Source organism: Arvicanthis niloticus, chromosome 5 (assembly GCF_011762505.2).
Source record: "Arvicanthis niloticus isolate mArvNil1 chromosome 5, mArvNil1.pat.X, whole genome shotgun sequence".
Classification (NCBI taxonomy): domain Eukaryota; kingdom Metazoa; phylum Chordata; class Mammalia; order Rodentia; family Muridae; genus Arvicanthis; species Arvicanthis niloticus.
Window position 1 is genome coordinate 18,052,822 of NC_047662.1, and position 26,860 is coordinate 18,079,681.

The following is a 26,860-nucleotide window of genomic DNA, read 5'->3' on the forward strand; positions in this document are numbered from 1 at the left end:
GATGGTTAGACGGATGAGTGGCTAGATGGGCAGAAGACTAGTGAATGAGCAACTACATGGGTCAGATGGTTGGGGAAATGACGGGCAGGTTGATGGTTAGATGGATTGGTAGATGAGTAGACTCACGGGTGGGTAGGTGAGTGGTGGACAGATAGATCGATGGCTAGGTGGATGGCCAAACAGATGGGAGAGACAGATGGGTGGATGAGTGGATAGGTAGACGGATAAATAGGTATGATGTACAGATGAATAGATGGGTGGATAGAATTGATAATGGATGAATGGATAGCTGTGTGGCTGGCTGAATGGGTGGGTAGATAGATGGAATGAATAGATGATGGATGGATGAATGGATGGGTGAATGATGGATGGATGGATGGATGGATGGATGGATGGATGGATGGAAAGAGGCGAGCATTTGCATGGTTTGGATAGACAGGTGGGTAACTGAGCAGAAGAATGAATAAGAACCTGGGAGCCCTTCTTCCCTGAAATTCCCTTTGGTATCTGGACTATTATATTTTCCTATTCTTCTGTTTCTGGCTCTGGACCAGGCTGGCAAATAGCAGACACCCCAGGTTTAGAGAAATCCTCTGAGCCATACATTGGGTTTGCCAAAGTTTCTACACTGGAGAGTTCCGGAGAAGTTGCCCCTAAGTGATTATCTGTGGAGTAAATCCTATTTTCCCGCCGACTTGGCTCATGCTTTTAGAGATGTCTTCCTGCTGTCAGGGGCTGCTGCTCTTAGAGCTGGTGACAGGTGGGGGAAGAGCTGAGACTCCCCCGGGCATCAGCCACCCCAAGCTTTCACTTTCTCCATCCTATGCTCAGACTGATGCTGGCTTTGGCTTCAATTTGGGAGTTCACAGCCAGGGAGAGATGCAACAGCTGGAGACAGACTGAGCATCTGGTCTCAGAAGCCTGTGCTGCTGGCCGCTGGGGCTCCGGGTTAGTCCGTTCAGCTTCCTCCAGACTCTTTCTGTCCATCTGTCTATGCATCCTTCCTTCCCTCATTCTTTTCTCCTCTCTACCCATTCGTTCATCTGTCTGTCTGTCCATCACTCTCCATTAAAGGCCTCTGAGATGCCAGGGGACCTTGTGAGAAATTAAGCAGAATGACATTGGCTATCAGAACTGCATCCCAGCAGAGATGGTCAAAACCTGCATCTTATTCCTTCCTCTCCATCACCTCTTTTTCTTCTCCTCTTTTTCCTCCTCTTTCATTAATAATATCACAGCAGCCCCCCACGGATGAGCTGGTACTATCCTCATCGACCCTGATAGCAGTCATTAACTCCTAGGGCAGATTAAAACAGATGCAAGTTCACAAGTGTCCAGAGACTCGAGGTCACTGTCTTAAACAGGTTGAGCTTCTCTGATGTGAAAACCTGAAACCCAAAAGGATGCCATCAGCATGAGGCCACAACGTAGGAAATTCCACACCTGACGTCATGTGATAAGTCATAGTCAAAACGCAGGCACAGTGGGGCTGGGGAGATGGCTCAGTGGGTACATCCTCGAGGCCTGAGGACCAGAGTTTCAGAGCCCAGAATCCATGTAAATGAGTGTAAAGTGTGATCCTAGCACTTGGGAGCTGGAGACACCAGGAGCAAGCAAGCTAGTGAGACTAGCTGAAGCCGTGAGCCATGAGTTCAAATGCGAGGCCCTTCCTCCATATATGAGGTAAAAAGTAAGCAAAGAAGATGCCGGATATCAACCTCCGACCTACAGATGCACACATGCATGTGAATATACATACATACACACTCCCACAAACACAGCAAAACGGAAATGTCGGCACACTAAAAATATCACGTAAAATGACCTTCGGGCTAGTGCTGGGTTGTTGGGTTGTTGTTGTTGTTTGATGATGTTTGGGGTTTTGCTTTATTGTGTCTCGCTTTGTTATCTTTGTGTGGTGTTGTGTGTATGTGTGTTTGTGTACGTACGCTCACATCTGTATGCAGGTGTGTGTGTCTTCCGATGCACATGTGGCTGTCGGGTCAGTTCTGGATGATGCCACTGTATTGGGAAGTGTGTGTGAAACAGAACATGGAAGTTCTCTCTCTACCTTATTTTTTGAAATGAGCCTCTGGCTGAACCTGGAGCTGGCCAGTTGGCTAGACTGGCTGCCCAGTATATCCTGAGATTCTTCTGTCTCCACATCCAGTTGGGGTTATAGGCATGTACCACCAACTCCTGGCTTGCTTTTTTCTGAGGGTTCTGGGAATTCGAACTTGGGCTTTCCTGCTTGCACAGCCTATACTTTATCCAGTGGGCTATCTCCCCAGGCCTTGTTTGATTTTTTTTTTTTTTTTTGAGACAGGTTCTCACCTAGCACAGGCTGGCCTCACATTTTCTGCACAGTTGAGGCAGGTCTTGAACTCTTGATCGTCTTGCCTCCACCACCTGTGTGCAGGGGTTACAGGTGTGTGGGAGCACACCCAGCATCAGGCTGTGTACAGAAGGTGTATATGAAATATAAGTCAACTTCGTGTCTCGATTTGAGGGCTATCCTTAAGATAACTTATTATGTAAACATCCTAAAAACAAACAAAAAAGGAAGCCAAAGAATTCCATAGGAGTGCGCGTGTGGATGTGTGTTCATGTGCATGTGTGTGCGTGTGCATGTGTGCGTATGCGTGTGTGTGCTGTGTGTGTGTGTCTCTGTGTGTGTGGAATGGATTGTGCTGCAAAGAAGTGTCTTCCAGCCTGTGCTGTGGGAGAAAGCATTCAAGCGGAATGAAAGACATTCTTAGTGGAGGGAACGGCCTAAACAAAGGCCCAGAAGCTGGAAGGAGGCTGCTTTGTGGATGGATGCTACTGTAGCCAGACGTGTGTGTGAAACGGAACGTGGAAGGCAAGCCTGGCAGAGGTGTGAGCAAGGTAAGTGGCCTTGAGTGACAGGCTGTGGTTGATCTTCGGAGCAAGAGAAGGCTGACAAAAGACATCCGAAGCAGGGAGCAGGTGATGTGGCTCAGGGTGGAGTGCCTAGGCGCAGCCCCATTAAACAAGACCTTGTGCGCCTGCCAGCTACTGTGTCAGTGGGAAAGAGAGGTGGAGGATCGGCAGAACCGTCAGTACCACGGCAGAGAGCAAGTCAGCTGGGGCAGCCCTCCGGCTCCTCATTTCCCTACTCAGCCCTCTAGTTCTTCACCCCACCCCCATCTCCAGACCCCCCCAACTGCTGCCCAGCCCCTCAGCTCCTCACACCAGTGGCATTTCTGCCAGCCAGAGAAAGGTTGCTGACACCTTACTTAGTCCAGGTCTTCCACAGAGCCAGAACAACCTGAGATTTATCCCAGAATTCAAAGTGTCCAAATGTGGGGAAACAGAGGCCCAAACTGCTGTCTGCCTAAGGTCATGAAAAACCTGTGGCGTGCTGGGTCCACCCCCATTAGGATCCTTTTGGAGTGACAATACCCTGAAATTGGTAGCTTCCCTTTTCTCCTGGTAGGATCTAAATGTTTTTTTTTTTTTTTTTTTTTTTTTTTTTTTAAAGCATCTGCCTCTAGTCCTTTTGGTGTGAGGTGGGAGGGAAGGGGAAAGGGGGGTGTTATAAGCACCAAATCTCTCTGAACCTTGATTCAGCTTGCTGTGAAAGGAGTCCAGTAATCACAACAAAAGTAAAACTCTATTTATTCCTTCCTGTGTATAAACTTCAGGCTGGAGGCTAGCTTGGTTGGTAGAGGGCTTGCCTAGCAAGCAGAAAAACAAAAAAACAAAAACAAACCAGGGAGGCCGCTGCCCCAAGTGACATGTTCTCTGCTGTAGTCCCAACTGCCCTACCCCATCTCTGTCTCCGGCTGCTGTTCCATCCCCAGCACCAGATAAACTAGTGAGTGCACATCTGTAATGTCTGCACATCTGTAATGTCAGCACTCTGGAAGTGGAGGCTGTAGCAGGCAAATTTCAGACCAGCCCTGAGATATGTGAGTCCTTGCTTCACCTCTCTCTCTCTCTCTCTCTCTTTCTCTCTCTCTCTCTCTCTCTCTCTCCCTCCCTCCCTCCCTCCCTCCCTCCCTCCCTCTCTCTCTCTCTCTCTCTCTCTCTCTCTCTCTCTCTCTCTCTCCCAGCACTTGCCTGGGATATAGCAGTTGTCCAGTCAGCATCTACTGAGGGAGAAGGGAGGGTCTGTCATTTGCCAGTTCCCTGTCTCCTGTCCCTGCACCAAGGCGTCACTTGTGGGACTATGCTTAATCCTCTAGTCCAGTGGTTTTCAAACTTCCTAATACTGGGACCTGTTCCTCATGGCACAGTGACCTCCGACCCCAACCATAAAATTATTTCTTTGCTACTTCATAGCTGTAATTTTGCTGCTGTTATGTAAACATCTGACACGCAGATGGTCTTGCGATGTGACCCCTGTGGAAATGGGTCGTGACCCACAGGCTGAGAATACTGCTCTAGTCACATTGCAAACGAGGAAACAGCCGTAATGAAGCTGCCTGAACCTGGTCACAGCACCTGGGCCAAAGAACCCGTGTGATTGGACAGGCTACTGAGGACCTGAGTGGATGATGCATGGGCATCCTTGGGGGTCTGCTGCCGAGCCTGGCACAAAGTGTCTGCAACAGAGGTTGTTCCAGCCCTTACCATGATAGCCCCATTGCCTTCCCAGAACATCAGCTTTTCTAACTGGAAAGCTTTAGGCTAGTCTGGGTTAATTGGGGGGTTCAACCATGTGGACTCCCACAATAGAGGACCTGTTCACGACTGCTATCTCCAGGGCTAGCTGTCCCCACTGATTGGGACACACCCATCCCCAGGGGACCAACATCCCAGTTTCTGCCTCTGCTGTGATCTTCCCACTCCCTTCCCCGGAGGCCTTGAGTTGGCCCCTTGGAGGGATCACCTGGACGATGTTGTCTGGAGGCCCTGGGAAGACCAGCACCTTCTCGGTTCCCCTACAGTGCATGGCCGTCCCAAGGTGCGAGGCTCCAGCTGCATGCGGCAGATCAATCTGCCGTTCTGTCTGCTGTGCACGCGGAGAAACAAACACAGCTGTGTTTATTCCAGAAATTACACGTCGTGATAATGTGCTCACTCGGGGTAATGCCTCCCGGTCAGGATCACAGGGGGGAGCTGCACTAAGGTGCCTGGAATCCCTGGGCCCCCTTTAAATCCTCTGCGACAGCTAGGCTGTTGGGTAGACCTTGGCTGACAGAACAGCCCTCAGCCACAGGACATGCACAGACAGTGTTGGAGCTCCAATTTTGAAGGTAGTGGGCATTGTTACCTGGTGAGAGTGGGGGAGGAAATAGAGGGGGAGAAGGAGTGACCTTTGGCCTTAAAACTTCCAGATGAAAGACTTAAGCCTGAAACCCCAAGCACAGCCACACGGAGTCACACAGACCTATTAGTGGACCATGGTTCAGGATTGGACTCAGAATCCAACCATGCTCTTTCCCTCAAACATTCCATGGCTCTCTATTACTTTGGAGATGGAGCCATCTGTTCCCAGGACCCAGAGGTCGAATGTTTTCTGGCTGCTGCTCACACAGCAGTTGTAGCCATTCTGGCCTTTTGAGTTCTTCATCTCTAGGTTTCACCTACCACAGGACCTTTGCACGGGCTGATCCTTGCAGCTGGAATGCTGTTGCCCGCATTGCCTGGCTGATGCTCATCCGTGCTCCACTGTCTTCCTCCCCCACATAGTTTCATAAACAGTATTTATCAAAATCCTAATTTTAAGTTAATCCATGTCTTTAATCAGCATTTTATCCATTCTACCATACTGCAAAAGCAGAGGTGGTTACATTGCTGACCGCTAGATTCCCCAGGCCTACGTTGGGCCTTGCCCCATAGTAGGTGTTCATTTAATATGTGTCGGTTGGAAGAATGAATGAGTGAACACAGTTCTCTGCTCTGTGAAAGGGGGATCCGCTTCTGTTTGTTCTTCAGGGTGACAGTTGGCAGAGTGCTGTGACATCCGTCATCTCCCTTTAATTGAACAGACTGGTATTGAAGTCTACAGTGGCTTGGCACAGGGCCAGACCCCAGGGTGGGGGTGTGGGAGCTGAGGTGGAGCAGGCATCGCCTCCGGCTGCGGCTATGCACAGCCCCTGGGAGGAGGGCCCACTGGGGCGGCCCCTCTCCCATGCAGACAGAAGAGGCCTCTGGTGCTCAGGGAGGGGAAGTGATGTGGAGAGCACATGTGAATTGAGACCTGATGGAGGATAGGAGGCTGAGGCGTTCCCCTGTTGCCACCGGATACTCCGATGCACAGTGCCTGGCCTCACTGGCCTCTGAGAGAATGCTAACATTCTGACACTGGGCACGCTATGGGCTAGCATGATGCTCTGTTGAACTTTCCTTTTCCAGGGCCAGACTGATGACTAGTGTCGTAGGAAGTGCTGGAAATGTAGGTGGGGAAGCAGAGGGTGGGAGATGGGGCAGCTGGGAGGAGAGGTGTTTCTTGGACTCATCAAAACCTATAGTAGAAAAGGAAGAGGAGGAGGAGGGAGTCTTAGGAATGCTGGGAGGGTATACTCGATAGAGGGACAGCTTGAGCTAAGTCCCTGTTGGCAGGAGTCTGCAAGGAGGCAGGAGAGTGAAAGGCTAGAGGCAGGTGATTGAGGGGAGAGGTGAGGCTGGACTGGTTCCTTCTGTGAGTGAGTTGATAGCTGTGCTGAAAGGCGTTAGGCCGTGCCTCGATCTAACCTGTGCTCAGAAAGTCAGTGTAGGGAGGTGGAACGGAGTGTGTGGTGGGGGGAGGGTAGGGAAGGACCCACCATAGCAGGTGGTGGAAGGAACCTGACAGTGTTGACCTTCTTCAAGTTTCAGGTAGGAGGGTGGCACCTTATGCTTCCCCTGGCCCAGCGAGGACAGTTTCTCTTGTCAGGAACACAAACTTAACATTTTGCTTGTGGCATAAATTAGTAGCTTACTGATAGACCCCACACCAATGAGCTTGTGACTTCAGTGCCTTCCTGACATCCAGAGGGAGCCGAGGACAGAGAGAGGGTGAGGAGGACCCCGGGCCCTGTCCCTGTTAGAATTCATAGTGACTTTGCTCAAGCCTTTTCCCTCCTGGAATGAACGGGCTGTATTGGAGGAGAGGGGCCGGCAGGTTCCAAGCCACCCACCTGGTCTTGTCCCTATGTGACCGGACCTGACAAATGACTTTCCCACTTAGAACCCCATTTTCTTATCTCTAAAATGCAGTGTATCAAATGCTCAAAAAAACAAAAATAAACAACCATTGTGTAGAGAAAGGGCCCCCGCAGCAACCCTGGGAATGCCTTCAGTAATCCGTGCGGTTTATACCTTGAGGCGTTTGCCCAGGCTCCAGCAGTTTTAGGCCTACCACCCAGGGATTTCTGCAGTAGCCACCCCAGGAGACAGCGCCCTCTAGTGGAAGGGTTCCACCGCCTCTCTGGCCTCCTGGGCTGATACCTCCTCTTTGCTCAGCCCACTGCTTCCCAGGGCTGTTAGATGAACCAAGAACCTTGGAAAGAGCCTGGGGGGGGTGGGGCCTGGCAGAGTCTGGCTCTCTTCTGCCCACATGTGTGGGCCAGTTGCCTCCCAAGGGTGGGGGTGGATGTAAAGAGCAGTGGGGAGCCTGGGAAAGGTGAGGGGGCTAAGGAGGGTGTGGTAGGGAACGGGAGGGTTTAGATGGGTGTGGGGGCCCAGAGGGCAACCTTAACCGTGCTCTCTAATTTTTGAGCCAACCTTTTCCCCCATCTTCATATAATTAAGAGTATTTTTAAAATGCCTTGTTGAAATAAAAATAGTTCATTTCCATATGACCTCATTTTATTCCACGCCCCACAGTGTGCGCACACACATGCACACATGCATGCAGACACAATTGGGGTTTAGAAAATATTTATGTTTGTGTGTCTGCGTGTGCAAGCGTGTGTCTGTCTGTCTGTCTCTCTGTCTGTCTGTCTGTCTGTCTGTCTGTGTTTGTATGTTTGGTTCATGTCCCATAGCATATGAAAGGACTTGTGGGAGTCAAGTCTTCCTTTCCACTCTGGAGCCTAGGGATCAAACTCAGGACAACAGGTTTGGCAGCAAGCCTCTTTTTCCAACTGAGCCGTCTCGTGGACCCTTTACTTTTTCTTTTAGGACATTTGTTTATTATAATTGGATTTTAGAATTGACTTTTGTGCCTCCCTTTTGAAGGGTCTTATTTTGCCCAGCCAGTAAATACTGAGGGGACCCCTCTTAATTTTCTGATTTGCAGCCAGAGGCCTTGGGCACCCACTGGTACATGTGCAGTTCTGCAGCATCCAGAGGCTCATTCCCTGTGACCCACTGCCGGTGGCAAGACCGAGGTGTGTGTAGTTTTTCACAGTGGCTGGTTCATGTCCTGGCCGATGCCCTTGCCGGAGTAGCTGTGCCTTTTGAATAGAAATATAGCTGTGAGTCGTATCACAGCTGAGCCTGGAGACTGAGGCTCCAGACAGTGCAAGGACTTGCTCTGATTTCTACTCTAAGACTGCCCAGATTCCCCACATCCTTCTCCTCCTCTGCCCACATGTTTAGAGAGGTAGAGAGGCCAAGATCACAGAGGGTAGGGTAGTGCAGTGGGTTGACCAAAGCAAGATGCCATGTTAACCTGCCATAGAAGCTGGATTTAGCAAGTCGGCACTGGCTGTGTTGATGCCCAGTGTTGCTGCTTTAACCGAGTTAGCTACAAAGTCTGTACCTTCAGTCAATCAAAAAGGTTCCTGGCTCTCTGACTGAGGGAGCAGAAGATGCTGTAATCCCAGTATTTGGGAGGATGGAGACATTGAAACCAGCCAGAAACTGGGGTACATAGCAAGATGGGGTGTAGGCAGAATTAATGTCTCTGAGGGGTTCAGTTCTTCCCAAGGCCACACAGCCTGAAAATCATAACTGGGTATAGTCTCAAGCCCATGCTCTACATAGCAGTACATGGACAGGTGAGGGCTGGTGGGGCAGAGCCAGGAGCCATGCAGAATAGCCATGGCCAAAGCATAGCAGCACCCGCATCCACCTCCATACACCCTATAGCCACACTTCTGGAGTCCCCTGTGGTCAGGCAAGCCTGAGGCCCTCTCAGGCCTCTCTAGGGACTGGAGAGCATCCTGCTGTTGCCAGGCTTCCTGGCAGCAGGATAAACTCCCTCTAGCACAGCCCAGGTAGGGCAGTCGACAGTGTCCTGTCACCTTTGTGGTCTCAAGTAGATCTCTAACATCCTGGAGAGACAGGATCAGCGTTGTGGGGATACAGACCCAGAGGTTTGTCTACAGCAGGGATGAGGCTGCCCTTGCTGTGCCTTCTGACTTCTTTGGGCCATAAAGAACTTTGAGAAAATGCTGAAATTGTGAATTATTTCCCCAGAAACTTTTAGGTGCGCATGAACATGCGCACACACATGCATGCATGCATGCACACACACCCACAGACTTTTAGATATCATTTATTTATCTTGTGTGTGTATTTGTGTGCTCACTCATGTGTATCATGGTGTGTGTGTGTGTGTGTGTGTGTGTGTGTGTGTGTGTGTGTGTGTATGTAGAGATCAGAGGACAACTTTCAGGAGTCAGATCTCTCTTTCCACTGTGTGATCTTGTGGATGGAACTCAGGTTGTCAGGCATGATGCCAGGTACCTTTATGCACCTAGCCATCTTGTTGGCCCTAATGTATTTTTGTTTGTCTCAGAGTCTCACTATAGAGCCTCTGGCTGGCCCCAGACTTGCTAAGTAGACTAATCTGGCCTCCAATAACTCACAGGGATCCCCCTGCATCTGCCTCCCTGACTGCTGGATCACAGGCATCTCCGCCTCTGTGCCTGGCTGTACTTTTGATAAGATTAGCTTTCTTTCTACATAGCCCCAACTGGACTCACACATGAGAGTCTCCTGCCTCAGACACCCAGATTATAGGCCTGTGCCACCGTACCCAGCGAGGCCTCACAAAATTCAAAAGCTACCGTGCATGACTCTATACCATTGCTGTGACAGCCAGCACGGTCTAACTGAGCCCAGGTTTGGGGGTGCTTTTCAATCATCACCTCCTAACACCTTTGTAAGGTAGGGAAGTTGAGGGTCTAAGGGGGTGTCACCCACTGAGGGAACACAGGAAGCTTTGAGCAGGCCCTGCTTGACTGTAGAGGCCACTTTCCTGTTCACTGTGGCCGTGGGAACATCTTACTGCAGCTCTCTCCCTGTGGTCAGACTAGAGCTCTGTGGGAGTCACTGGTAATTTCTGCCTTAGGAGGGGGTATAGGGGAAGGAACCTGCTTCCAACCAGGCCTGGAGTCCCCCGAGGGTAGGCAGGGTACCCTGTCACTTTTTTTACACTGAAGTCTGAATCTCTCCTGCTCCACGTGATGAAGAATCTGCCATCTGCCTTCTGTCGACTAAGCAGTCTGGGGGCAGAGAGGATCTTGTGTGATGGTTAAGCATGAAGCCATCCACAGTTCGAATCGTGAGTTTAAATCCTGCCTCAGTTCCTTACATGCTGTGTGACTTTCTGAGGGCTGCTTTGCCTTTCTGCTGAGCCTGAGTTTCCCATGAGTTAAATGAGATGGCAGTCTAATACAGAGTCACCAAGCCTGGCACAGAGGAACCTCTGCTAGAGATGGTGATAGGTGCTGGTTGGGTGCAGGGGAGACCACATGCTTCGTGTGCCCGAAGCCCAGGATCTCCAGAAGCCCAGGATCTCCACTATCAAAGACAAAGATAATAGTGATTGACCAAGCCGGCTGGTGTAAAGGATACATTTGTGGAAAAGACCGAAGTGCTTGGCTGGTATGGGGAGCAGGGTATAGAGCCACCCCCAGTAGCACAGTCTGTGCCCTATGACCTACCAAGACAGCTCTCTTAGTCCCCTTCATGGGTCTAAGTAGAGGTTCTTGAGCCATCCTCCCCCACCCCAGTGCCTTGGGGCCCCAAGTGATTCCCTGGAGGGTGGAAAGGTGTCTGGGGGTGGGCAGTCTGGTTCCCATGGCCTCAGGAGGCGGGCCTGGGGCGGGCCTCAGGCCACTGGTAGGGTCAGCACCCGATAATAAAGCTGCCTGCCCTCCTAGCCAGGGCGGGGCTTATTTCTCAGAGAGAAGCCTTTCTTCCCAAGACTGCGGGAGGCCCCGGGATAATAGCGCTTCCAAGCACAGGCCCAGGGCCCAGCCTGTCCCAACCCAGTGGCCCCTCAGAGCAGGGGCGGAGGAGTGGCTTGGGGGACAACTCAGCAGTAAGTCACCTTGGTAATGACCTCCAAGTAGATCCTGAGGCAAAAGCACAACCAAGAACTTGGGACTCAGAAACCCTTAGGAGTCAGTGGGTTCAGCCTGTACCTCAGTTTCCTATTCTGTCTGCCTGGAGTTCCTGTAGGCTAGAGCTAGCTGTGCCTAGGCTCCACCCCTGGCCATACCTCACTCCTTTGTCCCTAAAGTGGCCACCTGCCCTCAGGCCTCGCCCTTCCTCTCCCTGACCTTAATGGCGAAGGCAGGACCAGAAGGTCAGCCCTCATTATGCCTCTGTTCTTTGTTGACTTAAAAAAATAGGGTGGTGGTGGCGGGGCAGATGTTTAATGGCCTGGCCTCTGGGGTGAAATCCTTCCTGTCCTGTTCATTCTCATTCACAAACTAATCTTCACACGTCTGTGTCATAAGCCCCACCCCACCCTCACCCAGTTACTCGGGCCATAGCTGCTATTCTCTCAGTTCTGTGTAGTGAGCTCCTACTCAGCCCTCAAGGCCCAATACAAGGTCCACTCCTGAGTGTGACCTGCTCTCTGCCTGCCCCTGGTCTTCAACCCACATCTGCTTTATAGATGGCCTTGGAACAGTGAGGTATGGCTGGGTCCTTCCACATCAGCCCCTCTGCTCGCCGGAAACCTGAGTTCTCTCATCGCAAATCTTAGTTCCTTAGGGCACAGCACAGGGCTGTTCCCAGCAGGTTCTTAGCCCATGTTTTATGAATGAGGGAATACACTGTCTGCCCCTAAAAATAACTTCCCCTCAATCCTAGAGGCGTTTACAACTCCGTGTGACACCCCCACCAGCCTGTGGAGGTGGGAGGGGAGTGATCAAAATACTCAGGCTGTTCTCACGCTTTATAGACCCGACAGAGCCGGATGAAGCCACTCTTAGGGTGACAGGACCCCAAATCTCCATTTTGGGTAGTGAAATTGGAGGCTGTGACCCAGCACCTCCCTTTGAACAGCTTATACAGAACTCTGATGACTGTCTGCTCTGGAGAGCCTAGGTGTTTCCTTGTTTTAGCTGTGTGTGTGTGTGTGTGTGTGTGTGTGTGTGTGTGTGTGCGCGCGCGCGCGCGCGTTTGCATGTGCAAATGCATGTAGGTAGGCATGGCTGTGGACGCCAGACATCAGCTGTCTTCCTCTCTCTCCACCTTATTTTTTGAGATAGTCTCACTGAACTTAAAGCTGCCAGCAAGCCCAGGTACCTTTCCGACTCCACCCCAGCACTGGGATCTTACATCTTACCTCATTTTCTTGACTTCAGGCTTGCGTGGCAAGCACATTCCTTACCAAGCCATCCCAAACCCCTCCACTGCCCCTTCCTTTCTGACCTCTGCCTCTGTTTGTCCCCAGAACCCTAAGAGTTCCGGTCCCCTGACCCTCAATGCTGTCATCATGGCAATGGTGATGGGGCGGCAGCACTGTCTCTGAGCAGCTTGGCCCTGTTGGTGTCATGTAGCCCCATGAGTTCTCACGGTGCAGGTGGGGAAACCAAGGCTGTAGAAGCAAAGTGTCTTTCCATTGGTCATCCCTGATGTGCAGAGCCAGGGCTTCACTCTCCAGGAGAGTCCCTTGTGCTTCTTTGTTCTAGAACTACATTGCTAGCCATCTGTCCGTTTATTTGTCCATCCATCCATCTATCCATCCACCCATCTATCCACACATCTGTCCATCCACCCACCCACCCATTCTCCCACCCACTCATCCACTCATTAACACACCTACCCATTTATACACCCACCCATCCATCCACTCATCCACACCCATCCACTCACCCACCCATCCGTTCATCCATCTACCTATCCACCCACCCACCCATCCATCCACTCATGCATGTATCCATCCATCTATCCATTTATCCATCCACCAATCCATGTATCATCCATCCATCCATCCATCCATCCATCCATCCATCCATCCATCTGTTCATCTGTTTGTCCATCCATCTGATCAGTAATTATTTTAATATATATGTCCCATTGCCTGTTTTAGTCACTTATTCGTCCCTGTACTAAACAGTTGTTTGTTGAAGACCTACTATGTGTCAGGCCTTTGCTGTAGAGCTTTGGGAGGTAAGGCTTGTTGCAAGCTTTGAAAGTGTCATGGTTATGTAGGAGAGGTGTTTACGAGGGCAGGGTGCTTCCTTGTCATCTGAAGGTCACCCTGGAACCACGTCTGGAAGGTTGGGTTGGCCATGAGCCAGCATGCTCTTGGGGGCTCCATTGCACCATAGGCCATACTGGGGTCCCAGTAATTTCTAATTTCTATAATATATGTGCATGTACGTATGTATAAAGACAGAGTCTCATGTAGTTTAGGCTGGCATCAACCTCCATGTGTAGCCAAGTATGATCTTGAACTAGTGATTCTTCTATCTCTACCTCTGGAGTGCTGGGATTGCTAGATTACAGGCCCAGATCATTATATGCAGTTTATGCTGGACTAACTCGGGGTAGAGCCCAGCGTCTCATGTATGCTAGGCACTCTAGCAGGCGAGCTGCACAGTTACCCTTGTGACCTTTGCTCCTTCTCCTTGCACACTTTCTCCATTATATTATGTTTTTCATATGTTCCTGAGCCAAACACCACTGACTGGTCTCTGAGGCTGGGGGATGCTCAGCCCTGTGAAAAGCCCAGGATTGGAGGAGACATGCCCATCCACATGGGCATCCAGGTATCCCAAGCTGTTTCCCTTCAGAGCAGGGTGTCACAGTTGGGGCAGTGGGAGAGCCAAGAGGAGCGTGCCCCTCCTCCAGCCCAGCATGGCTCTGCCCTGACTCACAGCCTGACTCTGCAGAAAGGGTTCAGGCTGCAGAGGGCTGCCCGGGAGTTTGTGGTTTTGAATTCAGAGGAGAATTCCCTCATCGGCTCAGAGTAGGATGCCTTACTTGTTGAGAGAGACATTTTTACAAAATAAATCCTTAGAGAAGCCAGGCGCTGAGGCTGGGAGGCCTGGCAAGGGATTATTTAAATAAACCCTGTTTTTGAAGCTTCGGGGCCCAAATGATTTGCCTGAGCCTTTAGTTACTCCTTGCGTTCAGTTTATGGTCCCCAGTGACCGAGACAGTGTTCCTTGGAATCAGGGCAGCAGGCCCTCTCCCTGGGTGAGAGCCCTGGCCTTTGGAGTCGCTATCATTCCTTTCTTTATTGGGGAGTGAGTAGGTGTCAATCTCTCTCTTTTTAAGCAAGATCACTATTACTAGCATAGTTCTCTCTTAGTAAGGATGTACTTGTTGCCCATTGCATGTTAAGGGCCCCAGGCTCTAGGCCATGGAATGTTCAAGTACCCTCCCTGATGACCACAGTGTCCCCATATCCCTTACGAAGGCTGGTTTGTGGCCCTGGGGTTTCATATAGTCCTCTTAGGCTGGGACAATACTGGAATGGCTAAGAGAGTTCTGGGCCTTTTTAGGTCCTACTGCAATCTTGCCTCTTTGCATGAGACTGAGGCTTGTGTTGCCAGGCACGCGTAGCTTGCTACATAGCTGAGGATGACCTTGAACTCCCTCGTTCTCCTGCCTCGACTTCCCAAGTGCTGGACTTACAGGCATATACTGCTGTATCCGTTTTATGAGCTGTTGGGGATCAAGCCAAGGAAGAGCCTTGATTGAGTGTGCTAGGCGTGCACTCTACCAAGCGAGCCACGTCACACCACTCTGCACATTTCCGGGTGTCCCCTGGGGGCGCCATACTCAACTGAGACCCACTAAGTGACTGCAGCTCAGGCCTAGGTCCCTGAGTCCCTTGTCTGTGTGAGCTTGAATTCAGCTCTCTTCCTTCACCTCTGCCTAGGCTCCCTGTGTCTCTGCCTTTTCCTCTTTCCCATGATCCCTTTGCCCAGAGCTGGAGTAACAGCATCAGCCTCAGACTGTGTCCAGCTCTCATTTTCTAGTCAGTAAGTGGGGAGCAGAGCAGATACTTCCCCCAGAATACATGAATTTATTCCCTCAGCGATTTCTATGGGGCCCATGGGGCAATGGCAGGGATGTGGCTGCCCCTAGGTGGCAAGCTTCCTCTGGTGGAGATCTGGCTCATGCACCCTGCTTCCCATTGCTGACAACACTTTGCCTCCCCTGGGGCTCCCCTGTGGTGGTAGAAGGCAGGTCCCACCTTTACAGACACCCCCTTGACCCTCCAAACCAGCAGCAGCCAGGGCAACAAAGATGTATTCTCAGGCAGACCCTGCTAGGGGTTGTAGTGGGGTCACCTGGCCCTGGCAACATCTGTCCTTGGATCCTGTCTGAGTGCCTTGTTCTGGGGCCTGTCTGCCTACCGTGACATCCACACCTTTTTATCCCTGCTAAATAAATGCCTGAAGACACTTCCCCAGAGCCTAGCTACCCTCCTCCATCCGCCTTGCAGTCTCCTTCTTATCTAAATCCTGAGCCTCCTGTCTCTCCTCTGGAGATAAGTGTCCATCCACGGATGTCTGTACATGTCCTAGGCACACAGTAGGCACTTAGCCGCTAGCTGGGGTGGGAGACTAAGGCTGTCTGCTTGTCCTGTTGGCATGTTTGGAATGTGCGCAAGAGGCTGGGAAGTCAGGGTGCTGCCCTACCCCCACCTACTTCTTTTTTTCTCCAGGAGCCCATCTCATCAGCCTTTCCTTGAGGGCAATCCCCTGCCTGGGCAAACCTAGGTCTTGGGGGCTCTGTGTTCCTGTTTCAGAGTGAGGAAACCAGACTCACAGTGGTTCAGGGGAAGCCTGACTCAGCATGGAAGCAGGCTTGTGCCCCCAAGGCACATGCACACAGTGGGCACTACACCCACAGATGGGGAAACTGAGGCTCATTGAGAAGCCTATATCAAAGGTGATTGGGTAGACAGGCTCCAAGCTAGGCCAATGTCCTGTCCCTGGCTTCTCCCTCAGAGCTAGGGGGCTCTGCTGGCCCCAGGAAGCATTTAGAGTGGCGAGTCGCTGGCTAAAGTAGGGGGAGGCCCAGAAGAGGCAGGCTGGAGACAGACAGTCCGTTCTGCATTCACGGTGGGCCTTGTGCCAGAGCAGAATGAAGCAGGAATGTAGGGCGAGCAGGGCTGGGAATAGGGACTCCACACTGTGTCCCACCCAGATTAGGAGAGCCAGTGAGGGTTTGTCTGGTCTGGGCACTTTTGCTGTTGTATTTGTGGGTGGAGAGGACCAAGTGCCAGGTTTCCCTAGCATCCTTTGCGTCAGTTACTGGTGACATTAGTTACAAGAGGTAGTGACATTCATGCAGCCCCTTAGGAGGAGAGCCTCTGTGAAGCAATGATTTGCTGAAGCCTGGGCCCCTTAGGTTACTGTAACCACCTGGGCTCAGAGATGACCTGTGTTGACCTCCAACACCAGTGACCAGCTCTCTTTACTCTCAGTGAGCCCAGCTGGAGGCGGTTCAGCTCCCAGGTAGGAGCTACATCACCCAACCATCTTCTTAGCTTTTACTTTGAGTCAAGGCCTCACTAAGTTCCCTGGGCTGGCCTTGAACTCAGAATCCTTCGGTTCAGTCTCTTAAGCCGTTGGCATCACAGGCTTCAGCCTCAAAAATCCGGCTTTCCCCGCTGTTCTCTTAGAGCCCGTCTCACCATGACTTCCACCCTCTCATTGTTGGCCCATGTGGTGATCCTGAACTTCTCCATGAATCATCCCACCAGGAGAGGAAGGCCTCCAACACAATCAAGTCAGCTGTGTTCTGATCAAACTGTAGCCTTTACTGTGAGCACTGGGTCTGTGCTTTGCCAAGGGCCAGGAGCCCTTGTGGGGTCACGAGAGATTTGGGATAGCTGTGCTGTGGTTTGTGACTTTGGTGGTGAGGAGCAAGGAAAGCTTCCTGGAAGAGGTGGCTCGGGGATCCTGAAGCAGGAGCTGGATTGGCTCACAGAGCGGGGATGACGCACACAGTGGTTGGGAGAGACTCAGATGGAGGCCTGGCAGGAGCCTCTGTTTCTTCTGGTGGCTCAAAGGATAGAGGATGTCTGATGGGGGCAGAGGGGTGTGGTGAAGTCCTGGGTGGCTTGGCTCTGGAGCATCCCAAAGCCAGCCTGGCTTTTTACAGAGGTGAGGGGGTGGGGGTGGGGGGTGAGTTGGCCTTTGCAATGCAAAGCCAAGCGTCCTGGAGCGACCACCCACTGTGTCCTGCCTCTCAGGCCATTGGGAAGCCTTTCCAAGTCCAGACCTCCTGCAAGGGATAAGTGGGTCAGAACAGCGCCTACATCCCATCCCTCCTCCTACCCCCATTCCCGTGACCCTTCTCTCCAGAGAAGGGAAGGGCCAAGACATAGATGAGTTCTGTCCAGGCCACATTCACACGTCCTCACTTCCCACTAGGGACTCTGATTGCAGCCTCAGCCTCAGGTGTGAGCCCTTCCTCTTGCCCAGTCCTGTCTTTGTGCCTTCTAGAAGGAAGTTGGGACACACCCTGCTTTGCCTCTCACCCCACGGTGCCCTAAGCGAAGTAAAGGATTCAGGAAACAATTTACAGAGCCAGTAAGCCTACAAGCCTCTTATTTTACAAAAGGCACAGAGAGGGGGGTTGGCTGGTCCCAGGTCACACAGCAAATGAGAGGCAAGATTGAGATTGAAACGTGGGTTTCTCCAAGAGCTACTTGGTGCCAGAGACAGCCTGTTGCTCTCTCCTCCTCTCCAAGCTGGAACCTAAACATGGCTATTTCTTGTCTACCTGTCCTCCTGGTCAGTAACCATGACCTGTGGACCAAGTGCAGGTCTGAGCCAGGTTAACTGCACTCATAAGAGCTGCAGTATTCAGCCAGGCCCCTGAGCCAAAACACTATGCTAAGTACTTGCCTGGATTATATCACTTAGTCCTTGGTGGTGTTCCAGTAGGGAAGTGGCTTGCAAAAACAGACACTGGGTGGGTCTGGTGACCAGCCACTCCATGTCAACTCACAGGGCCAATCCAGAGCATCTGTGACTCTGAAAGCTGAGGTGTTAATGCCATACACAGCTCGGACTAATGTAGAAGGACCCGCATGAGTCAACCACCCAGGGAAGCAGGACAAACCCTGTGGTGTGGCGTGTGGCTGTGAGCTGGCATCGCCAGACCCCCAGTCATCCAGGTCTCTGTCAGCAGGGGCAGCTAGTGGGCAAACAGGCAGACACCGTCAGCCCCAGGGGGAACTTCATGAGTGTCTCCTCACCTGGAAGGGATTTGTTTACCTACTCTGGTGGGTGGCATGAGCTTGGGAACCTGTCATGCCAGGTTGTGCCGAGAAGTGCCAGTCTGCTAAGGGAAGGGACAATGGGTTGGGCGGTCTCTTTGCTGTCACTGAGGAGTTGTGCATATTTGGGCAGGTTGCTTCACCTCTCTGTGCCAAAATCTATGAGAAAAAAAAATACCACACACCCCAGAGAACCATATCATGGGAGAGGACCAGGATAACTCTGAAGTTTCCCATTCAAATCCTGCCTCACCACTAACTGTTTACTCTCCTGTCTCATTGAAAACTGGAGCCATCTCGGGGTTACAAAGTAACCCTGAGCTTTTTTTAAACCCACAGCTTTTTAAAAAAAATATTATCTATTTATTTTTTATTTATATGAGTACACTATAGCTGTCTTCAGACACACCAGAAGAGGGCATCAAATCCCATTACAGTTAGTTGTGAGCCACCATGTGGTTGCTGGGAATTGAACTCGGGACCTTTGGAAGAGCAGTCAATGCTCTTAACCACTGAGCCATCTCTCCAGCCCCCACCCCCCACCCCCCAGCTTTTAATGCAGAGAGCAGATTAAATACTCAGTGCGGGTCTTCACTCTTACTCTTTCTTTCTCCTTTCCGGTCATCTTCCCATCAGCGTGTTTCCTTTCTCTCCTTGGCTTCCAGGAAACCAAGGTTCATGGTTGCATTCTCCTTCCCTCACCTGGAATGATCATTGTGCTTTTTCTTAATGTACAAATAGGCATTAAATTCCCCTCAGTTGTCTCTGGAGTACCCGACAGAACCCTTTGCCTATGGGATTCTGCTGTTATCCCCCTGTGCTTTGCTTTGCCTTGTGACCTCCTGGAAAAATGGCAAGTGCAAGACAGTGAGTGACCTTGGTATGCATTTCCTTCTAGAATTTTCTGTCCCAACGAAGGAAGCCAGGGCTGAGCTTATCAGGAGCAGAAACCAGAAGTGAATTGAGGGACTCGGAGTGAGGTATCAACCCAGAGATCCCCAGATGGTCTGCTGTCTCTGGTTCCACATCTCATTAGTTCCCAGAAAAGTGTCCGTCCTGGCCCCTCAGTGAGAGAAAGGAGAGAGGTGTTAGGCCCAAAAAGAGAAAGATGGACACACCTTCCCATCCACAGGGGTCTCCAGAGTTCAGCTGTGCGTTGGGTCTGAGATCTCTGCTAGAGACTGTGTCTATGGTCCCAGCCCTGGAGGAACACCCCAGTAGACAGGCACATGAAAGACTGGGCGGAGATCGCACAGCCTCTTGGGATTAATAGGACTTTCTTATAAGATTTACTTATAGCATAAGCAGCCGTCATTCATTGAGTGTGTTGTGCCTAGCACTACACTAGGCCCCTCAGCTAATACCTAATGTGACGTTGTGCTACCCCACAGCCCTCTTAGACTGTTAGCTTGACAGCCATGAGGAAACGGAACAGAGCAAGACATAATTAGCCCCAAGCCACACAGCTTGCGAGCGTGAGTGGAGTTTCAAATTCAAAATTTACACTCCTAGATTCTACCTGGCGGGTGTCCTTGTGTGAGCATGTAGGAGGAAGGTTCATACAGGGGCCAAACAGAAAAATCCTGGCCTTGATGCGCTGGGACTAAGGAGGAGGAAGAGGAAAATGGGATCGAGGAGGAGGAGGAACAGGAGGAAGAGGAAGAAGAGGAAGAGGAGGAAGAGGAAGAGAAGGAAGAGGAGGAGGAGGAGGAGGAGGAGGAGGAGGAGGAGGAGGAGGAGGAGGAGGAGGAGCGGGAGCAGTTGTTGGGCAAGGTTGAGGTGCCACTGGCTTGCTCTCTCCTCACCTGGAGCCCCAGGTCTCGGAGCCAGACTTCAGACGTGCTGTGTTCATGTTTACCAGGGTGTCGGGCAGAGAGGGCTGAGGGGAACAGGGAAGTGGCATTGAATAACGCTGAGTCACTGGGTGAGAAAGGCCCCGTCCCAGTCCCCCACACCTGCCGATTACTCACACTCAGGGAGAAAGTCTGTTTCCTGCCAACGCGTCTCTAACACCTCTCTGACAGCCCCTAATCTGCTTTTCATTGGAGAAAGCTAGGCTCCAGCTCAGACCTGTTGCACAGACCCCACTAGAGAGCCAGAATGCCAGGGTATCGTCTCCGGGGGTTGTGCACAGTTCAGAGGATGCATTTTCAATACAAACACACACACACACACACACGGACACGCACAGGGACACACACACACACCACCATTTACTCACAGGCACGTGCACTTACAGACACACCACACACAAACAGACACACACATCACAAAACATACACACACCTCACACACTCACACACACACACCACTTACACACTCATACACACACTCACACATAATCATAGGCAGGCACCATACACACCCAGACACACACACCACAAAACATACACACACATCACACACATACCACTTGCATACACACACACTCACAGACAGACACACAGATCACAAAACATACACACACACACATCATATATTTACATACACACTCACAGAAACACACACTCACAGATAGACACACCACATACACAGACAAACACATCACACTCAAACATACCACTTACACACTCATATGCACTCACACAATCAAACAGACCCACACAAACACTCAACAGGCAGACACACACAGGCATAAACACACATACACATCACACACACACACGCACACGCACACGCACACGCACACCTTGCATTTGGAACTCCTCATAGCTTTGGCTGTCAGATGAGTAAGCCAGGGCATGGAGAGAGACACGGTAAGTCACCTGAGGTTGCATAGCTGTGTGTCACATCATAAGCCAAGGCAGTTGTCTTCCGAACCCAAACTCCCTCAGGTTAGAAGGATTAGTGCTTTCTGGTTACGCTACTAACCTGATTTTCCCTTCACTAATGAATTTATTTCAGTAAAAATAGGTGAGTCAACTTGAAAGTATAGCCTAGTTCGTGTGATGGCAGACTTGGCCAGAAGCCTTATAGCAACCACTGAATTTGGAGGAATGCTAGCCAGCCTGGGCCTCTCTCATTGGCTGAAAAGGACATTTGGAGCCCAGAAAGGGAAAGAGACCTGACAAAGATTGCACAGCACTGTGAGTGGCCTGGGCAGCTGGGAGTGGCCTTCGCCTACCACCCACGCTGTCTGCTTCCTGTGCTCTGAGCTGAGGCAGCTGGCAGGAGCTAGGAGTGTGCTCACCTGCCCAGGAGTGTCCTGCTAACAGGATCCTTATCGCAGCTGCTCCTGGCATGGCGTGGATAGGCAAGCCCAGTCGGTAGTCATCACAGCTGAGTCCCCTGCGGCCTCTGTGTCACCTTTTCTCCCAAGGCCCGCCTTCTGTGGAGGGAGCCAGGAGCTCTGGCTTGAACCAGCTCCTCATACCCACCACCATGGTGTCCCAGAAGCTTCTGTGGCCACAGCCTTGGGAAACGTGAGCTTACCCAGACTCAGATTCTGTTTCTGGTCCTAGTGGACCCTCCTCAGGATGGCTGCCCCTCCAAGCTTAGCTATTCTTATGTTCCCTGGATTTGGAAGGACAAAGGAAGCCAAGGGAGCCTGTCTCATAGAAGGCAGGCCGTGTCTTTACTTGACTTTCTCTCCAAGTCACCTTGCCACAGGGGCCATTTCAGTATGATGGAAGCTGCCAGCTTGCCCTTCTGTTCCATGAGAGTCCCAGGAAGCAGATCATTGACGAGGTTCAATGGCAGAGACCCCTAGGAAACCTGGCTTCTCCCCAAATGAGCCCTGGTCAGGAACTCTACCCAGTGAGCATGGACACTGGACCCTGGCAGCTCCATGTGTCCCTTCTCTGCCCTGGTTTCCTCTCTGGTCAAATGATGCCTTCTGTAAGGCTGTGTGTGATGAGTGTCCTTAGAAACATCCCATGCAGTCTCCACATTGAGATGGAATATGGGAGGTGGGGAGCCACTGTGCAGCCTCTGAGAAGGCCTGACTCTAGTGGCATTCTGACTTACCAATCAACCACTAGACTTATCGATCAACCACCAATCTCAGCCCATCCCCCTCCTAGGGGATGAAGTATCTCAGTGTTGAATGAGACTGCCAGAGTCAGAGCTCTGCCACCCAAGATTCCTGGCTGCGTGACCTTGGGCAAGGGATTTACCTCTCTGAGCTCAGACCCCTTGTCTACACAGTGAAGCTGCCTTCCCAGGTGGCTGTGGAGAAGCCTGTTGCTCAGGTCGGTGCACATGAACAGCACTGTGGTGGGCACTTGATGGTGACCATATGGTCACTACACATCTGCACCCCCCCCCAGGCTCTGCTGGTCCTCCGAGTGGCTTTGGCAAGTGAGTTACCCTCAGACCCTGTGCCAGCCTGGGTGGTCAGGGAGGGCTTCCTGGAGTATTGCAGAAAGGGAATTGAGTGTGTTCCAGGCTCAGGCCTGGCCTCAGGAGGAGGCTGGAAGTCCTGAGATTGGGGGTGTGTCCACCCCCAGGCTGCACTTGGGACTGCTTTGCGTGGGGCAGAAGCAAAAGATGAGCTGCTGAGTAGACGCCCCCTGGGGACAGTTTGTCGGCCAGCTTGACAAGGTTAAGCGTCTTCCGGGAACATCCCACACTTCCCCTCCGTAGCCTGGTGCGGATCTATCATCCCGTATTTATCTAAACCCTTGCCGGACCCATTTGTATCCTACGTCTCTCCAGCCCCGATATAACGAGCTCCAGATGTGGGGATGGGGCCCATCCCCATGTCTTCCTCTCAGACCCAAGGGCGTGGGATGGGGAGATGAGGGAAGACTTGGTTAGCCTGCTCCCCATCCTGTTCCCTGACCCAGGCCCCAAGTGCTTGAATTTGAGCTGGTGTTAGGCCCTGAGGTAGCCCCAGGTACCATGACATTAGACCTCTTGTATCATTGCTGGGGAGAGACTAACCAGGAATCTCTCACAGCCCACAAAGATACCAGCTGTGCCCTCATGCTGGACAGAGTTAGGCCTCACAGGGCTCTGAAGTCCTTTTGTCATGTGGCTCCCTGTTGGGTCTCTCCTCTTAGTCGTTAGCATCTTGGGCCATGTTCTTGCTGCTATTCTAGAAATAACTCACTTTTCTATTTGTTAGAGTAAAAGAGCCCGTGTGTTCTGGAAAGGCCACATCCGTGCTGTAAATAAAGCCTGATGTCTCTTGACACAAACAGAAGGTAACTGTGACTATAAATATTGCGGCGGTCCGCAAGGCAGTGGCCTGTGTCTGCTCCAGCCTGTCCTCACAGCCGCTGCTGGGCCCCGTGCAAGCGAGAGGCTGTGAGGCTGGAGGGGACCCCAGAGGATGGCAGACACTGGGAGCTGAACCAGGTGTGGACTGTGGAGACTTGCACCTTAGAAGGCTCTTCCTTCTCTGTCCCAGATGCTCCCAGGGTCCCCTGTGCTGTGAGCATCCTGAGGGGCCCTGGGGTCGAGGAAAAGTAGTATCTGCAGGCTAAGCAGCCCCAAAGTCATGTCTAATAAGACTCTGTAGCTGCTGCCCAGCCTTCATGCTCTGTTAAAGACCAGTGAGCACCAGAGTGAGCATCAGCTCCAGCAGCCAAGTGGACACATCTGTTTGAGGATATGGGAGAACTGGAATGTGGGGACTTTTCTCATACCAAAGCCTTTGCCAGTGCAGTGGTGGGTACCACTACATCCCTGAGACTGTCCTAAGAGGAGATGGGTCACCGTGTGGCTCCCAGTGCCTTGAAGCTCACTTGTAACGACTGGTGTGTGTGTGTGTGTGTGTGTGTGTGTGTGTGTGTGTGTGTGTGTGTGTGTGTTGTGTGCATGCACACACAGGCATTGTTTCTCAGTGTTGTCCACCTTGGATTTTTTTTTTTCTGAGACAGGATCTCTTACTGGCCTGGAGCTCACTGATCAGGTCTAGGTTGGCTGGCCAGTGAGCCCCAAGACTCTTGCCAGTCTCCACCTTTGCCCCATGTTTGGACTACAAGCCTGGGCTACCACATCTTGGTGTCTTATATGGGTTCTGAGAGTTGAACTCAGCTCCTGGTGCTTTCAAGGTGAGCATTTTACTCAGTAAGCTCTCCCCAGTCCTGCTTCTACCACTAAATAGACAGACAGACAGACAGACAGACAGATAGACAGACAGACAGCAGGAAATGTTTTAAAAAATAGTTTTGATTGCATTTATGGGTTTACTGTGGGGAAGGGATGTGCACACACTACAACATGTATGAGGATAGAGGACAACTTCTGGGGGTCAGTTCTCTCCGTCTACCATGTGGGCCCCAGGTATCGAACTCAAGTCATCAGGGTGGTCAGCAAATGCCTTTATTCACTGAGCCACCTCGCTCACTCAGAGAAACAGTTGTGGGTAGATATGGGAGAAAGGGCCCAAATTCATCTGGTCAGATGCTACCTTCAGTCAAGCTATGGCCAGGAAGGAGAAGCCATGGCCTCAGAAAGGTTTGTTCAACCCACTGCGCTGTCCGTCTCACCTCAGGGTGGGCTTTATTGATATTAGAGGCCTGATACAGTGCACCAGGAATAAGAACTCTCTCACCAAGCCTTCCTTTGAGAGGATGGCTCAGGACGGAGGCACTTCCCAGGGGCAGCTGGAGGCCTCGGATGGAGTCCTTGCTCTGTTCTGACTTTGTCTGACTTGATTTCTACCACTGTGATGTGAGATGAGCTTCTACTTTTCTCAAAAACATGTTTAGATTAAATAGTTGATTAAATAAATAATCTTTTAGGACCTGGCACATGCCCTGTTTGTTCTCTGGGATTTTTAATATCATTAGGTTTAGGAATCGAGAAGGAAACAGGTGTTTGGTCTTCAAAAGAAGCCAAATGCTATATTCAGAGCTAGTGTGGCTCCTCTTAGCTGGTCCTCAGAGTCTAGGGGATGAGGTCTTTGTCTAAGAACCTGGTGATAGCCTAGGGCCACACCCTTGGAGGGTGCAGTCTCGTCTACACCGGACATGTTGAGGTTCAGGAAAAGGGACTCATGCCAAGTGGGATGGCTGGACTAAACAGCCCAGGGTGGCTGGGGTAGGGGGCTGTGGGGCCAGAGGGGCTGCAGCCAGCTCAGGAATTCTGGGGGAAGAGGTTTGCACTCTCTCCCACGGGCCCTGGGGAGCCACTGGCAGGCCACAGTCAGGGAGGGACATGATAAAGAGAGTGTTCAGGACGGTCTGTGCGGCTGCGGTTTCAGGATGGATGGGCGTCGGGAAGGCCCCACAAGGGAGGCAGGAAGCCCAGCTGGGCAGCTGGCCTGGGAAGGAGAGTTCCCAAGAGAGAGGAACAGGGTTAACCTGGGACCCAGGTCAAGCCCAGCCAGGTCAGGGCCCAGGGCTGAGACAGTTGGTGGGTCCAAGTGCTGGGTTCACCTTCTGCCAGTATAGTGCTATCTTGGATGTCAGGGGCATCCTGGCTGAGCTGAGCAGGCCTGGCTGCCTGTAGATTTATGAGGTGTGGGGGATGTGACCAGGGGAGGTTGGAGCCTTGGCGGGTAAGATGGGACTTCTGGGAAAGGGGAGAGCTAAGGACATTCTCCAGTCCACATCATGAACACGCTGACCCCGATTCCACTCTGTACATCCCAGCCACATTTCCTGAGAGCCAGGCCCATGACAGTTAGCACCTGTAGCCTCAGTTTCTCCTCACAGACCTCCGAGGGGTGAGTAGATGGGGGTTACAAATACAAACTACCGGCAGGGAGCTGTAGAATGTTCCGGAACCTTGTGTATCTGGGATGGCAGATGTGTAAGACTCTTGTAAGCAAGTTAAAAGCAGTGTGAACTTCAGTAGGAACGTGATTCCGTTTGTGACTTTCAAAGGAATAAATACCCATTTATGCTTCTAAAAATACACTTAATGTGTAGCAAAATGTCTAAATGATCACTAATTGCGCCCACCTCCGGGGAGAAGGCTTTGACTTCTTACTGTAGATCCTGCTATACTGTCTCAATATCACATAATAAGCATATTTTGTTTTCACTCAGGAATTTCTTTTTTAAAACTCTGAGCATGGTGGAGGTGATGTTGGGGGAGGGGCTTCTTCTTGACAATGCGTGGTGTCAAGTGGCTGGCTCTATAGACCCGAAGACTCTCAGTGCTCTCTTGGGATATTCTGGAGTTCTTGGGGAGTTCTTTCTGCTGGAAGTCTCGGGGTCCACCCAGATGAGCTCCCAGAATGCTGCAGTACAGGCTGGCTCCAGGTTGAGCATATGTGGTTGGGAAGTCAGAAAGGGTCTCCCCTAAGATGGCAGGCATTGAAAGGTGGTAAGATTTGACCAGATGAGCAAGGACATTTCAGAAGGGAGACCAAGAGCAGAGCTGTTGCTCTTCAAAAGCCTTTGTTACTCTGCAGGGGACCCAGGACAGATTCTGGTGGTGTCCTTCTCTGCAATGGTCATTTTGATGACGTTAGACATCAGGTGGTCCTCACACACACAGCTAGTTTACACAGCGAATCACACAGTACTAGTGATGGAACTCAGGTCCTCAAGCCAGGCAAGTGCCCCACCACTAAACTATACCCTACCCAAAAGCTCTGTGTGTGTGCATGCATGTGCGTGTGCGTGTGTG

At 51.5% G+C, this 26,860-nt stretch overlaps 1 protein-coding gene and 1 long non-coding RNA gene across 5 annotated transcripts in view; one reads left to right on the forward strand and one right to left on the reverse strand.

Annotated features, from left to right (window-relative positions):
* Ephb2 (EPH receptor B2) overlaps positions 1–26,860 on the forward strand; it is a 179,010-nt gene that overhangs the window by 12,470 nt on the left and 139,680 nt on the right. The gene's annotated exons all lie outside the window — the stretch shown is intronic.
* LOC143442196 (uncharacterized) lies at positions 17,914–20,216 on the reverse strand. Its single transcript, XR_013110206.1, has 3 exons — positions 20,137–20,216; positions 18,933–19,033; positions 17,914–18,490 (listed from the first exon to the last, which is right to left on the reverse strand). It is a non-coding gene; the product is annotated as an uncharacterized LOC143442196 (long non-coding RNA).